At 43.2% G+C, this 15,701-nt stretch overlaps 5 non-coding genes across 5 annotated transcripts; all 5 read left to right on the plus strand.

Annotated features, from left to right (window-relative positions):
- Positions 1 to 1,596: 1,596 nt before the first annotated feature.
- LOC130312298 (U2 spliceosomal RNA) lies at positions 1,597 to 1,788 on the plus strand. Its single transcript, XR_008860430.1, has one exon. It is a non-coding gene; the product is annotated as a U2 spliceosomal RNA (small nuclear RNA).
- A 2,101-nt stretch (positions 1,789 to 3,889) lies between these two features.
- Positions 3,890 to 4,080, plus strand: LOC130312284 (U2 spliceosomal RNA). The gene has a single exon (XR_008860416.1). It is a non-coding gene; the product is annotated as a U2 spliceosomal RNA (small nuclear RNA).
- Positions 4,081 to 10,944: 6,864 nt separating this feature from the next.
- Positions 10,945 to 11,136, plus strand: LOC130312299 (U2 spliceosomal RNA). The gene has a single exon (XR_008860431.1). It is a non-coding gene; the product is annotated as a U2 spliceosomal RNA (small nuclear RNA).
- A 2,092-nt stretch (positions 11,137 to 13,228) lies between these two features.
- Positions 13,229 to 13,419, plus strand: LOC130312285 (U2 spliceosomal RNA). Its single transcript, XR_008860417.1, has one exon. It is a non-coding gene; the product is annotated as a U2 spliceosomal RNA (small nuclear RNA).
- Positions 13,420 to 15,510: 2,091 nt separating this feature from the next.
- LOC130312286 (U2 spliceosomal RNA) lies at positions 15,511 to 15,701 on the plus strand. The gene has a single exon (XR_008860418.1). It is a non-coding gene; the product is annotated as a U2 spliceosomal RNA (small nuclear RNA).

Below are 15,701 nucleotides of genomic sequence, written 5' to 3' on the forward strand. Positions count from 1 at the left end.
CATTGCTGTACATTGACCATGCATTGCTTCTGTGGTATTGCAAAGGCAAAGACAAATGCTTCCAGCCATCCATTGCACTAATGGATTGGTCATCAGCTGGCTGTCTATGTCCCGCATCAATATAGACCAAAGTACAGAGGGTTAGGCTATGCTATTGTGCACCTACCTGATGCATCAGAAGGTGCGAGGCCCTTGCTAAATTCTGTGCACAGACTTTGAGATCTATGCTTTAGACTGTATCTAAACCTGCTCCAACATGGACTGACATTCTGGCCTACTTTCAGCCGATGCGACTTGTCTGTCGCTGAACAGTCCGGCTTTTTATGTATTCAGCACCTATGTATAATGTTGTAAAAATGCTCTAGAAGCTAAAGTCGCAGAAATGTCACACATATTTGGCCTGCAACTTTCTGTGCGACAAATTCAGACAGGAAAAATCAGTATAAATCCTTAGAAAATTATCCCCCAGTGTCTCCATCTGCTGGCGGTATTGAATAAGCATTGCTGCACTTGATGGGGTATGCATTAGACGAAAAAAAAGAAGAAAAAGAAGAATAATACGCCCAGAAAAGAGGCGAAAAGGAGAAAAACGTAAAAAAACGTGAAAAAAAAGTAAGAGGAAGAGAAGGGAAAAAAAGGTGGAAATGGGTTTAAAAGTGATTTCGGCGGAGAAATATATATATATATATATATATATTATATATATATATATATATATATATGCCGCACACACACACATAGATATAAACGTATTCTCCGTTGAGATATTGCAGCCGCTGCTGTGTCCAGGCCCAGGAGCCTTAGCACTGTGCTGTGATGTCACTCAATACCACTGACATCACTAGGTGTAAACAACATCTCTCCTTTGCTGTGTATGTGACTATGGAGCTGTTTGGTGATGTCGTCTATTACGGCCTTCATAGAAGCAACAGGAGATTGTTGCATCCATCTTGAACCCTCAGAACTACAGTGCTATGATGTCACTCACTTCCACAGCCTTGCAGAGTGTAAACAACAACAACCCAGCTTTGTTGTGTATGTAACCAAAGGGATTTGTGATGTCACCTAGAACCTTCACAGCAGCGACAGCTTTATGAGGAGCATCAGCACTGCTCTGCCTGAGCAGAACCATCACCGCCATAGGTTGTCAAATAACCCGGATTTAACCCACCACAGGTAAGTCCAATGGGGTGCAGGCATGTCCTCTATGCTTACAGCTTCCCGTGGGTGTTGGTTTGATACCGTTTGGGGACAGCCAAGGAGGCATCTGCAGGCAACAAAGGTAGGTGTGTGCTTGTGTGTGTGTTTCCTATGCAGATCCTAAGCCCAGTGTCACATGCAAGTAGGAGGAGTAAGAAGGGTTCCTGGCAAATCCGGGTTATGGATTGCATTTAAAAAGGCCCCGTGGGAGTGCAATGGGCCCCTGTCTTGCTGCTTAGCAATAATGGTATGGGTTTAGGTTCTGCTGTGTGTACTGGTGGTTGACTGCCCCCCAGCCCAGAGTGTGCATGGAAAATTGTCTGGCAGCCTCCCTGACAGCAAGCAGGTGATAGTGCCCATGAAGGGGACCTTGTTGGGCCCGCCCCTTTCACGGTTATCGCTTCTCGGCCTTTTGGCTAAGATCAAGTGTAGTATCTGTTCTTATCAGTTTAATATCTGATACGGTCCCCTATCTGGGGACCATATATTAAATGGATTTTTGAGAACGGGGGCCGATTTCGAAGCTTGCTTCCGTCGCCCTATGCATTGACCCGATATGGCAGTATCTTCGGGTACAGTGCACCACCCCCTTACAGGGTTAAAAAGAAAGATTCCTACTTTCATTGCTACCTGCTTGCTGGCTAGCCAGCTAGCCAGCCCTGTGGGCCTTGCTGCTGCTGCAGCCAAAAAACAAAAGGTGGTGCTGCTGCTGCTTCTGCTGCTTCTGCTTCTGCTTGTGTCTGGCCCCTGTTGGAGCGTCCAGGCACCAGGACTTCTGCTGCTGCTGACTAAATGGCCTCCTTAATTGGATCATTTGAGTAGCCAGCACACCTGTGCAGGTAGGGCATGACATGATAGGCAGCTGCCTTGATAGCGGGTGGGTGCTGAATGTTCCTAATTGACAAAATAAGATTAATGCTTATGAAGAAATATAAAATCTCATCCCTTCCCCAATATCGCGCCACACCCCTACCCCTTAATTCCCTGGTTGAACGTGATGGACATATGTCTTTTTTCGACCGTACTAACTATGTAACTATGTAACATAACATGGGGGGGGGGGGGGGGGGGGGGGGTCTCCTGGCTGTTCACACAGGTGTGTCATTGCTGTACATTGACCATGCATTGCTTCTGTGGTATTGCAAAGGCAAAGACAAATGCTTCCAGCCATCCATTGCACTAATGGATTGGTCATCAGCTGGCTGTCTATGTCCCGCATCAATATAGACCAAAGTACAGAGGGTTAGGCTATGCTATTGTGCACCTACCTGATGCATCAGAAGGTGCGAGGCCCTTGCTAAATTCTGTGCACAGACTTTGAGATCTATGCTTTAGACTGTATCTAAACCTGCTCCAACATGGACTGACATTCTGGCCTACTTTCAGCCGATGCGACTTGTCTGTCGCTGAACAGTCGCTTTTTATGTATTCAGCACCTATGTATAATGTTGTAAAAATGCTCTAGAAGCTAAAGTCGCAGAAATGTCACACATATTTGGCCTGCAACTTTCTGTGCGACAAATTCAGACAGGAAAAATCAGTATAAATCCTTAGAAAATTATCCCCCAGTGTCTCCATCTGCTGGCGGTATTGAATAAGCATTGCTGCACTGATGGGGTATGCATTAGACGAAAAAAAAGAAGAAAAAAGAAGAATAATACGCCCAGAAAAGAGGCGAAAAGGAGAAAAACGTAAAAAAACGTGAAAAAAAAGTAAGAGGAAGAGAAGGGAAAAAAAGGTGGAAATGGGTTTAAAAGTGATTTCGGCGGAGAAATATATATATATATATATATATATATATATATATATATATATATGCGCACACACACACATAGATATAAACGTATTCTCCGTTGAGATATTGCAGCCGCTGCTGTGTCCAGGCCCAGGAGCCTTAGCACTGTGCTGTGATGTCACTCAATACCACTGACATCACTAGGTGTAAACAACATCTCTCCTTTGCTGTGTATGTGACTATGGAGCTGTTTGGTGATGTCGTCTATTACGGCCTTCATAGAAGCAACAGGAGATTGTTGCATCCATCTTGAACCCTCAGAACTACAGTGCTATGATGTCACTCACTTCCACAGGCCTTGCAGAGTGTAAACAACAACAACCCAGCTTTGTTGTGTATGTAACCAAAGGGATTTGTGATGTCACCTAGAACCTTCACAGCAGCGACAGCTTTATGAGGAGCATCAGCACTGCTCTGCCTGAGCAGAACCATCACCGCCATAGGTTGTCAAATAACCCGGATTTAACCCACACAGGTAAGTCCAATGGGATGCAGGCATGTCCTCTATGCTTACAGCTTCCCGTGGGTGTTGGTTTGATACCGTTTGGGGACAGCCAAGGAGGCATCTGCAGGCAACAAAGGTAGGTGTGTGCTTGTGTGTGTGTTTCCTATGCAGATCCTAAGCCCAGTGTCACATGCAAGTAGGAGGAGTAAGAAGGGTTCCTGGCAAATCCGGGTTATGGATTGCATTTAAAAAGGCCCCGTGGGAGTGCAATGGGCCCCTGTCTTGCTGCTTAGCAATAATGGTATGGGTTTAGGTTCTGCTGTGTGTACTGGTGGTTGACTGCCCCCCAGCCCAGAGTGTGCATGGAAAATTGTCTGGCAGCCTCCCTGACAGCAAGCAGTGATAGTGCCCATGAAGGGGACCTTGTTGGGCCCGCCCCTTTCACGGTTATCGCTTCTCGGCCTTTTGGCTAAGATCAAGTGTAGTATCTGTTCTTATCAGTTTAATATCTGATACGTCCCCTATCTGGGGACCATATATTAAATGGATTTTTGAGAACGGGGGCCGATTTCGAAGCTTGCTTCCGTCGCCCTATGCATTGACCCGATATGGCAGTATCTTCGGGTACAGTGCACCACCCCCTTACAGGGTTAAAAAGAAAGATTCCTACTTTCATTGCTACCTGCTTGCTGGCTAGCCAGCTAGCCAGCCCTGTGGGCCTTGCTGCTGCTGCAGCCAAAAAACAAAAGGTGGTGCTGCTGCTGCTTCTGCTGCTTCTGCTTCTGCTTGTGTCTGGCCCCTGTTGGAGCGTCCAGGCACAGGACTTCTGCTGCTGCTGACTAAATGGCCTCCTTAATTGGATCATTTGAGTAGCCAGCACACCTGTGCAGGTAGGGCATGACATGATAGGCAGCTGCCTTGATAGCGGGTGGGTGCTGAATGTTCCTAATTGACAAAATAAGATTAATGCTTATGAAGAAATATAAAATCTCATCCCTTCCCCAATATCGCGCCACACCCCTACCCCTTAATTCCCTGGTTGAACGTGATGGACATATGTCTTTTTTCGACCGTACTAACTATGTAACTATGTAACATAACATGGGGGGGGGGGGGGGGGGGTCTCCTGGCTGTTCACACAGGTGTGTCATTGCTGTACATTGACCATGCATTGCTTCTGTGGTATTGCAAAGGCAAAGACAAATGCTTCCAGCCATCCATTGCACTAATGGATTGGTCATCAGCTGGCTGTCTATGTCCCGCATCAATATAGACCAAAGTACAGAGGGTTAGGCTATGCTATTGTGCACCTACCTGATGCATCAGAAGGTGCGAGGCCCTTGCTAAATTCTGTGCACAGACTTTGAGATCTATGCTTTAGACTGTATCTAAACCTGCTCCAACATGGACTGACATTCTGGCCTACTTTCAGCCGATGCGACTTGTCTGTCGCTGAACAGTCGCTTTTTATGTATTCAGCACCTATGTATAATGTTGTAAAAATGCTCTAGAAGCTAAAGTCGCAGAAATGTCACACATATTTGGCCTGCAACTTTCTGTGCGACAAATTCAGACAGGAAAAATCAGTATAAATCCTTAGAAAATTATCCCCCAGTGTCTCCATCTGCTGGCGGTATTGAATAAGCATTGCTGCACTGATGGGGTATGCATTAGACGAAAAAAAAGAAGAAAAAGAAGAATAATACGCCCAGAAAAGAGGCGAAAAGGAGAAAAACGTAAAAAAACGTGAAAAAAAAGTAAGAGGAAGAGAAGGGAAAAAAAGGTGGAAATGGGTTTAAAAGTGATTTCGGCGGAGAAATATATATATATATATATATATATATATATATATATATATATATGCGCACACACACACATAGATATAAACGTATTCTCCGTTGAGATATTGCAGCCGCTGCTGTGTCCAGGCCCAGGAGCCTTAGCACTGTGCTGTGATGTCACTCAATACCACTGACATCACTAGGTGTAAACAACATCTCTCCTTTGCTGTGTATGTGACTATGGAGCTGTTTGGTGATGTCGTCTATTACGGCCTTCATAGAAGCAACAGGAGATTGTTGCATCCATCTTGAACCCTCAGAACTACAGTGCTATGATGTCACTCACTTCCACAGGCCTTGCAGAGTGTAAACAACAACAACCCAGCTTTGTTGTGTATGTAACCAAAGGGATTTGTGATGTCACCTAGAACCTTCACAGCAGCGACAGCTTTATGAGGAGCATCAGCACTGCTCTGCCTGAGCAGAACCATCACCGCCATAGGTTGTCAAATAACCCGGATTTAACCCACACAGGTAAGTCCAATGGGGTGCAGGCATGTCCTCTATGCTTACAGCTTCCCGTGGGTGTTGGTTTGATACCGTTTGGGGACAGCCAAGGAGGCATCTGCAGGCAACAAAGGTAGGTGTGTGCTTGTGTGTGTGTTTCCTATGCAGATCCTAAGCCCAGTGTCACATGCAAGTAGGAGGAGTAAGAAGGGTTCCTGGCAAATCCGGGTTATGGATTGCATTTAAAAAGGCCCCGTGGGAGTGCAATGGGCCCCTGTCTTGCTGCTTAGCAATAATGGTATGGGTTTAGGTTCTGCTGTGTGTACTGGTGGTTGACTGCCCCCCAGCCCAGAGTGTGCATGGAAAATTGTCTGGCAGCCTCCCTGACAGCAAGCAGTGATAGTGCCCATGAAGGGGACCTTGTTGGGCCCGCCCCTTTCACGGTTATCGCTTCTCGGCCTTTTGGCTAAGATCTTGTATCTTGTCAAGGGGCTCTGAGTTCGTCGAACCTTCGGCCTTGAGGCATCGGCGGTTTTTTAGCCGTCTTAAGCCTCATGCTGCTATAGGAGGAGGACTTACAAAGAACGGGAAGGCGATCCCCCATGGCGACCCTTAGGTTTGCTGCGCATACTGAAACTCGGATTAAGAACACCTTCCGTATTGAAGTGGATGAGGAGAAAAAGGAGAAGATGACTTTGGAATTTTTTGTCAAGAGAATTATGCTGGATTTATTGCACATTCAGAGAGAAGATGTGTTTTGCCTAAAAGACCCAGGTAAAGGACTTTTCATTCTTACCTTGACTTCCGCATCTGCATGTGACCATATGTTTGAGAAAGTTCGGGAGCTTGCCAATGAGGAGGATATGAAAGGACTTGTTTTCATTGCTCTATATTCTAATGGCGATGTTCCACTGGTGGTTACTATGCACGATCCATACGTGGATATAAGAGACATTGTCTTATTTTTAAACCAATATTGTGCGGAAGTCAAATACTCTCATAAAATAATGAATGCAATGGACTTTTGGACTGGAAAGCATAAGTTTGCTGTTAAGTTCAGAGAAGATGTGAGAGGAATTGGAGGTCTGTGTCGCCCACCTGCAAATTTTTTAATTGGGCGTAAACGTGGCTATTTATTCTACCCTGGGATGCCGTATTATTGCAGGAAATGCCATGAATATGGTCATACACAAGAATCTTGCAAAGAGGAAGTGGTTATTTGCAAAAGATGTGGCCAAAAAGGCCACACCACTTTGGACTGTCAAAATGAGATTCTGTGTAATGTGTGTAAGCAGAAAGGACACGCTTTTAAGGATTGTCCTCAACGCTCCTGGGCCAATATTGTGGCTACGTCGGCTGGTCCCTCGATGAGGAAGAGCTCCATGGATGCTGTGCCTGTGCCTAAGACCCACACCCTGAAAGTGATGCCTGAGTCTTCTGCTACCGGAATTCCTGTGATACCTGCTGTGGCTCATGTCTCCAAAAGCATTGTGTCCCCGGGGAAGGTCGTGGGACCTGAGACAGAAGTGAGGGGTTCTCCTCTCATGGAAGTTGAGGGTCCTGGACCGCCCAGAAGGGATACAGAGGAGATGGATGTAGAAGAACGGCGAAAGAGGAAAAGCAGAGACCGGAAAGAGGAAAAGGGCCTTAACATCAAAAGGAGTGGTCGAGTTAGTGCGGACGAGGGGAACGTGGAGATTGTCTGCCAAAAGGTTATAACAGCATCCGACCCTGTTAATATTGAGGAATTTGTGTCACCACCTACAGATTGGGGTTCTTTGTCTGAGGATAATGAATGACCCAGGAGCTACCAAGTGTTAATATCTCCTCCTTCAATGTGAGGAGTTTGAAGAGCCCAGAGAGGAGGGCTGCTTTATTTTCTTTCTTGTCTTCTTTGCCTACAGACATTTTATTTTTACAGGAATGTGCCATTGATTATGATATCAATTATTCATCTTTGAGATCTGAATGGACTCTTGGCCCGTCTGTGTGGTCAGGGGATAATGAGAGGAAAGTGACTGGTGTTGGCATACTGTTCAAGAGCAGTGAGTATAAAGTTACCTCCTTCACAGACATTGTACCCGGTAGAGCCCTGCTCGTTCATATTATTTATAATGACATGAATATGAGACTTTTAAATGTATATGCCTCTCCAGATAAGGATGAAAGATCTGATTTATTAGAGAAAATTCAGTTTTATTTACCGGGTTCATCCCCGCTTATCATCGCTGGTGATTTTAATTGTATAATGGCAGGAGAGGAGCGGGCTGGAGGATCTGAACAAAGGAAAGATAAGACTGAAAAACAACTAAAGGATTTTATAGTTGATTTTAATTTAAAAGATTTGTGGAGAACCTCTTTCCCTAATGACCCTGGGTATACCTGGGGGAATAGCCTTTATATGTCAAGGATTGATTATATTTTTGCTTCTGGATTTGCATTTTATGGGAATATGCAATTGACTTCTACCTTTTTTTCAGATCATAAGATTTTATCTGCTACATGTAAGTTTGATGGGGTTTGCAGAGCCAAAGGAGTCTGGCGTCTGAATGTCTCTTTGCTTGAAGATGAAGAAATTAAATGTAATTTTATCTATCTTTTTAAAAAATTGCAGAACTCAAGGACTAATTTTAATTCTCTTTTAGCATGGTGGGAATTCTGCAAGGTAAAATTTAAAGAGTATTTTATTAAGATGGGTGTTAAAAAAACAAAAGAGAAATTGAAATGGTATAGAGATCTTAACACAAAACTACAAACCTATTATCAACTCAAAGAGCTGGGTGTATATGTAGACGATCTGATTTTAAGTGTTAAAAGTGATATTCAGAAGGCTATAACTAACAAAGGGAAAGAAATAATTTTTAACTCCAAAGTTGAATGTAAAGAGAAGGATGAAAAGTGTACAAGATTCTTTTTTAAAAAGGTAATGGAAACAAAAAAGTTAATGATTAACATTGAGGATGAAACTACTAATGTAGGAATGTTATCCAAAGCTAAATCCTTTTATCAAGATCTGTTTAATGAGAAACCCATTGATATATCTGCTGCTAATTTTCTCCTAAGCACTTTAGATTGTGGTTTAAGTAAGGAGGACCAAGATGCACTTTGCACAGAAGTAAGATGCCAAGAATTAGAAATTGCTGCTAAAAGTTTATCCACAGGTAAAACACCAGGTTCTGATGGACTTCCTGTAGAGTTTTATAAAACCTTTTGGGAAATTTTTAAAGATGATTTGCTTAATATTTTTAAGGAGGCTTTTAATTCTGATGTTCTACCTTTATCTTGGAGGAGTGGTATAGTGTCTCTGATCCCCAAAAAGGGGGATAGGAACAGCTTAGAAAATTGGAGACCAATTACGCTTCTTAATGTTGATTATAAGATTATGTCAAAAATTTTTGTTAACAGAATGAAGCCATTTTTGCACAAGGTCATCCATGTGGATCAGGTATGTGGTGTCCCAGGAAGGAGTGTAGCTGAACCTTTAAATGCTATTAGGGACGTCATATGGTATCAGCAAGAGCGGAATCAAAATCTAGCCATTCTATCTCTAGATTTTCATAAAGCGTTCGATAGAGTATCACATTGTTTTTTATGGATGGTTTTACAACGCATGGGTTTTCCTAACATACTTATTAAGCAAATTGCTCTCTTATATAAAGGTTCTTTTAGCAGGATTTTAATAAATGGTTTCCTTACAGATTTTATTAATTTATCATCAGGGGTAAAGCAAGGCTGCCCTCTGTCTCCTATACTGTTTATATGTGCAATAGAACCTCTGTTAAACTTAATAAGGAATGATAAAATAATAAAAGGAGTGCCAGTTCCTGGAGGTAATAATGCCACCCTTAAAGTGTGTGGCTATATGGATGATATTAATGTTTTTTGTGAAAGTGCCTTCTCTTTACAAAGAGTTGTTGATGTTACTGATTTCTTTTGTAAAACTTCTGCTTTTAAACTTAATTTATCTAAATGTGACTGTTTTTATATAGGTAAATGGGAAAACGTGCAAATACCAAACCTAAAATTACAGTCAGAAAAAATAAAAATCCTTGGAGTCATCTTTGATAAAAATAACAATGGTGAGGAAAGTTGGCTAATGGTAAAAGAAAAGGTAAAGAAAAAGGTAGACTTTTGGTCCCTTAGGAAATTATCCTTAGAAGGTAAAATTTTGGTGATTAAGGCTATGCTAATACCCATTATGCTCTATTTAAATATGATTTATCCTCCTAATGAACTTATGTCTAGGCAACTTCAGAGGATTCTCTTTGAGTTTCTATGGAGTTCTAAAGCAGAAAAATTAAAAAGAGATACTATGTATAAGTCACAAAAAAATGGAGGAAAAAAGGTTCCCTGTATTAGAAAATTTTTATACTTAAGGTTTTTTAGTTGGTGTTTTAGGGGACTTTTTATGAAAAGTGTATGGTCCTGTTTTTTAAAGTACTCTGCGGGACATATTTTTAGAAAAAGAGAATGGGTGTTTTTATCATTATCTTCTCCTGTACTTTTAACTCCGCCTAAACATTATGCCATCTTAGAAAAAATTATACGTATGTATAACCTTAAAGACTTTGACTTGTTAACCTTGAGGGATGCTCGCAAGATAGAAGTACAGTTAAATTTGCAAGAAGAAATATGTATGGTCTCTAATTTTTCTTATAATAGGTGTGTACAAATATGGAAAAAGGTAAACGAGCCATATCTTTTTAATGAGCACAAGGATTTAGCATGGATGATTATCCATGAGTGTCTTCCGGTAAGATTTTTCCAATATAGAAGAGGTCTAAATGCTGTATGTGTCTGTCCCCGGGATAATTGCAATATAGATGAAACTGTTTTGCACCTTTTCTGGAATTGTTATTTTGCACAAAAGGTTTTTAGACTAATTGGTTCTTTATTGAAATTCCTAACAGGTCTAAAAGTTTTAAATCATGAAGTTGTTTTATATGGCAAAAGTGATGGAGTTACGAAAGAAAAAGAGAGAATTTTGTGGATTTTTATCAACTGTACAAAAAATGTATTATGGAAAGTTCGTAATATCCTTGTCTTCAAAAGAGATTTTATTTGTGAAAAAGAATGTTTGAAGATGATATACAGTGAAGTTTACTTGTACTATTTAATTGATAAAAAGAGATATGGGCAGAAAAAAGCATTAGCTATGTGGAATTTACATTTATGGAAAACAGTATTTGATGTATTGTAAACATTTTTTGTGATGTATTTAAGTTTTTGAGTTTTTTCAATAAAAATGTAAAAAATCTGTTCTTATCAGTTTAATATCTGATACGTCCCCTATCTGGGGACCATACATTAAATGGATTTTTGAGAACGGGGGCCGATTTCGAAGCTTGCTTCCGTCGCCCTATGCATTGACCCGATATGGCAGTATCTTCGGGTACAGTGCACCACCCCCTTACAGGGTTAAAAAGAAAGATTCCTACTTTCATTGCTACCTGCTTGCTGGCTAGCCAGCTAGCCAGCCCTGTGGGCCTTGCTGCTGCTGCAGCCAAAAAACAAAAGGTGGTGCTGCTGCTGCTTCTGCTGCTTCTGCTTCTGCTTGTGTCTGGCCCCTGTTGGAGCGTCCAGGCACAGGACTTCTGCTGCTGCTGACTAAATGGCCTCCTTAATTGGATCATTTGAGTAGCCAGCACACCTGTGCAGGTAGGGCATGACATGATAGGCAGCTGCCTTGATAGCGGGTGGGTGCTGAATGTTCCTAATTGACAAAATAAGATTAATGCTTATGAAGAAATATAAAATCTCATCCCTTCCCCAATATCGCGCCACACCCCTACCCCTTAATTCCCTGGTTGAACGTGATGGACATATGTCTTTTTTCGACCGTACTAACTATGTAACTATGTAACATAACATGGGGGGGGGGGGGGGGGGGGGTCTCCTGGCTGTTCACACAGGTGTGTCATTGCTGTACATTGACCATGCATTGCTTCTGTGGTATTGCAAAGGCAAAGACAAATGCTTCCAGCCATCCATTGCACTAATGGATTGGTCATCAGCTGGCTGTCTATGTCCCGCATCAATATAGACCAAAGTACAGAGGGTTAGGCTATGCTATTGTGCACCTACCTGATGCATCAGAAGGTGCGAGGCCCTTGCTAAATTCTGTGCACAGACTTTGAGATCTATGCTTTAGACTGTATCTAAACCTGCTCCAACATGGACTGACATTCTGGCCTACTTTCAGCCGATGCGACTTGTCTGTCGCTGAACAGTCGCTTTTTATGTATTCAGCACCTATGTATAATGTTGTAAAAATGCTCTAGAAGCTAAAGTCGCAGAAATGTCACACATATTTGGCCTGCAACTTTCTGTGCGACAAATTCAGACAGGAAAAATCAGTATAAATCCTTAGAAAATTATCCCCCAGTGTCTCCATCTGCTGGCGGTATTGAATAAGCATTGCTGCACTGATGGGGTATGCATTAGACGAAAAAAAAGAAGAAAAAGAAGAATAATACGCCCAGAAAAGAGGCGAAAAGGAGAAAAACGTAAAAAAACGTGAAAAAAAAGTAAGAGGAAGAGAAGGGAAAAAAAGGTGGAAATGGGTTTAAAAGTGATTTCGGCGGAGAAATATATATATATATATATATATATATATATATATATATATGCGCACACACACACATAGATATAAACGTATTCTCCGTTGAGATATTGCAGCCGCTGCTGTGTCCAGGCCCAGGAGCCTTAGCACTGTGCTGTGATGTCACTCAATACCACTGACATCACTAGGTGTAAACAACATCTCTCCTTTGCTGTGTATGTGACTATGGAGCTGTTTGGTGATGTCGTCTATTACGGCCTTCATAGAAGCAACAGGAGATTGTTGCATCCATCTTGAACCCTCAGAACTACAGTGCTATGATGTCACTCACTTCCACAGGCCTTGCAGAGTGTAAACAACAACAACCCAGCTTTGTTGTGTATGTAACCAAAGGGATTTGTGATGTCACCTAGAACCTTCACAGCAGCGACAGCTTTATGAGGAGCATCAGCACTGCTCTGCCTGAGCAGAACCATCACCGCCATAGGTTGTCAAATAACCCGGATTTAACCCACACAGGTAAGTCCAATGGGGTGCAGGCATGTCCTCTATGCTTACAGCTTCCCGTGGGTGTTGGTTTGATACCGTTTGGGGACAGCCAAGGAGGCATCTGCAGGCAACAAAGGTAGGTGTGTGCTTGTGTGTGTGTTTCCTATGCAGATCCTAAGCCCAGTGTCACATGCAAGTAGGAGGAGTAAGAAGGGTTCCTGGCAAATCCGGGTTATGGATTGCATTTAAAAAGGCCCCGTGGGAGTGCAATGGGCCCCTGTCTTGCTGCTTAGCAATAATGGTATGGGTTTAGGTTCTGCTGTGTGTACTGGTGGTTGACTGCCCCCCAGCCCAGAGTGTGCATGGAAAATTGTCTGGCAGCCTCCCTGACAGCAAGCAGTGATAGTGCCCATGAAGGGGACCTTGTTGGGCCCGCCCCTTTCACGGTTATCGCTTCTCGGCCTTTTGGCTAAGATCAAGTGTAGTATCTGTTCTTATCAGTTTAATATCTGATACGTCCCCTATCTGGGGACCATATATTAAATGGATTTTTGAGAACGGGGGCCGATTTCGAAGCTTGCTTCCGTCGCCCTATGCATTGACCCGATATGGCAGTATCTTCGGGTACAGTGCACCACCCCCTTACAGGGTTAAAAAGAAAGATTCCTACTTTCATTGCTACCTGCTTGCTGGCTAGCCAGCTAGCCAGCCCTGTGGGCCTTGCTGCTGCTGCAGCCAAAAAACAAAAGGTGGTGCTGCTGCTGCTTCTGCTGCTTCTGCTTCTGCTTGTGTCTGGCCCCTGTTGGAGCGTCCAGGCACAGGACTTCTGCTGCTGCTGACTAAATGGCCTCCTTAATTGGATCATTTGAGTAGCCAGCACACCTGTGCAGGTAGGGCATGACATGATAGGCAGCTGCCTTGATAGCGGGTGGGTGCTGAATGTTCCTAATTGACAAAATAAGATTAATGCTTATGAAGAAATATAAAATCTCATCCCTTCCCCAATATCGCGCCACACCCCTACCCCTTAATTCCCTGGTTGAACGTGATGGACATATGTCTTTTTTCGACCGTACTAACTATGTAACTATGTAACATAACATGGGGGGGGTCTCCTGGCTGTTCACACAGGTGTGTCATTGCTGTACATTGACCATGCATTGCTTCTGTGGTATTGCAAAGGCAAAGACAAATGCTTCCAGCCATCCATTGCACTAATGGATTGGTCATCAGCTGGCTGTCTATGTCCCGCATCAATATAGACCAAAGTACAGAGGGTTAGGCTATGCTATTGTGCACCTACCTGATGCATCAGAAGGTGCGAGGCCCTTGCTAAATTCTGTGCACAGACTTTGAGATCTATGCTTTAGACTGTATCTAAACCTGCTCCAACATGGACTGACATTCTGGCCTACTTTCAGCCGATGCGACTTGTCTGTCGCTGAACAGTCGCTTTTTATGTATTCAGCACCTATGTATAATGTTGTAAAAATGCTCTAGAAGCTAAAGTCGCAGAAATGTCACACATATTTGGCCTGCAACTTTCTGTGCGACAAATTCAGACAGGAAAAATCAGTATAGATCCTTAGAAAATTATCCCCCAGTGTCTCCATCTGCTGGCGGTATTGAATAAGCATTGCTGCACTGATGGGGTATGCATTAGACGAAAAAAAAGAAGAAAAAGAAGAATAATACGCCCAGAAAAGAGGCGAAAAGGAGAAAAACGTAAAAAAACGTGAAAAAAAAGTAAGAGGAAGAGAAGGGAAAAAAAGGTGGAAATGGGTTTAAAAGTGATTTCGGCGGAGAAATATATATATATATATATATATATATATATATATATATATATATATATATATGCGCACACACACACATAGATATAAACGTATTCTCCGTTGAGATATTGCAGCCGCTGCTGTGTCCAGGCCCAGGAGCCTTAGCACTGTGCTGTGATGTCACTCAATACCACTGACATCACTAGGTGTAAACAACATCTCTCCTTTGCTGTGTATGTGACTATGGAGCTGTTTGGTGATGTCGTCTATTACGGCCTTCATAGAAGCAACAGGAGATTGTTGCATCCATCTTGAACCCTCAGAACTACAGTGCTATGATGTCACTCACTTCCACAGGCCTTGCAGAGTGTAAACAACAACAACCCAGCTTTGTTGTGTATGTAACCAAAGGGATTTGTGATGTCACCTAGAACCTTCACAGCAGCGACAGCTTTATGAGGAGCATCAGCACTGCTCTGCCTGAGCAGAACCATCACCGCCATAGGTTGTCAAATAACCCGGATTTAACCCACACAGGTAAGTCCAATGGGGTGCAGGCATGTCCTCTATGCTTACAGCTTCCCGTGGGTGTTGGTTTGATACCGTTTGGGGACAGCCAAGGAGGCATCTGCAGGCAACAAAGGTAGGTGTGTGCTTGTGTGTGTGTTTCCTATGCAGATCCTAAGCCCAGTGTCACATGCAAGTAGGAGGAGTAAGAAGGGTTCCTGGCAAATCCGGGTTATGGATTGCATTTAAAAAGGCCCCGTGGGAGTGCAATGGGCCCCTGTCTTGCTGCTTAGCAATAATGGTATGGGTTTAGGTTCTGCTGTGTGTACTGGTGGTTGACTGCCCCCCAGCCCAGAGTGTGCATGGAAAATTGTCTGGCAGCCTCCCTGACAGCAAGCAGTGATAGTGCCCATGAAGGGGACCTTGTTGGGCCCGCCCCTTTCACGGTTATCGCTTCTCGGCCTTTTGGCTAAGATCAAGTGTAGTATCTGTTCTTATCAGTTTAATATCTGATACGTCCCCTATCTGGGGACCATATATTAAATGGATTTTTGAGAACGGGGGCCGATTTCGAAGCTTGCTTCCGTCGCCCTATGCATTGACCCGATATGGCAGTATCTTCGGGTACAGTGCACCACCC

Source organism: Hyla sarda, unplaced genomic scaffold (assembly GCF_029499605.1).
Source record: "Hyla sarda isolate aHylSar1 unplaced genomic scaffold, aHylSar1.hap1 scaffold_1712, whole genome shotgun sequence".
Taxonomy (NCBI): domain Eukaryota; kingdom Metazoa; phylum Chordata; class Amphibia; order Anura; family Hylidae; genus Hyla; species Hyla sarda.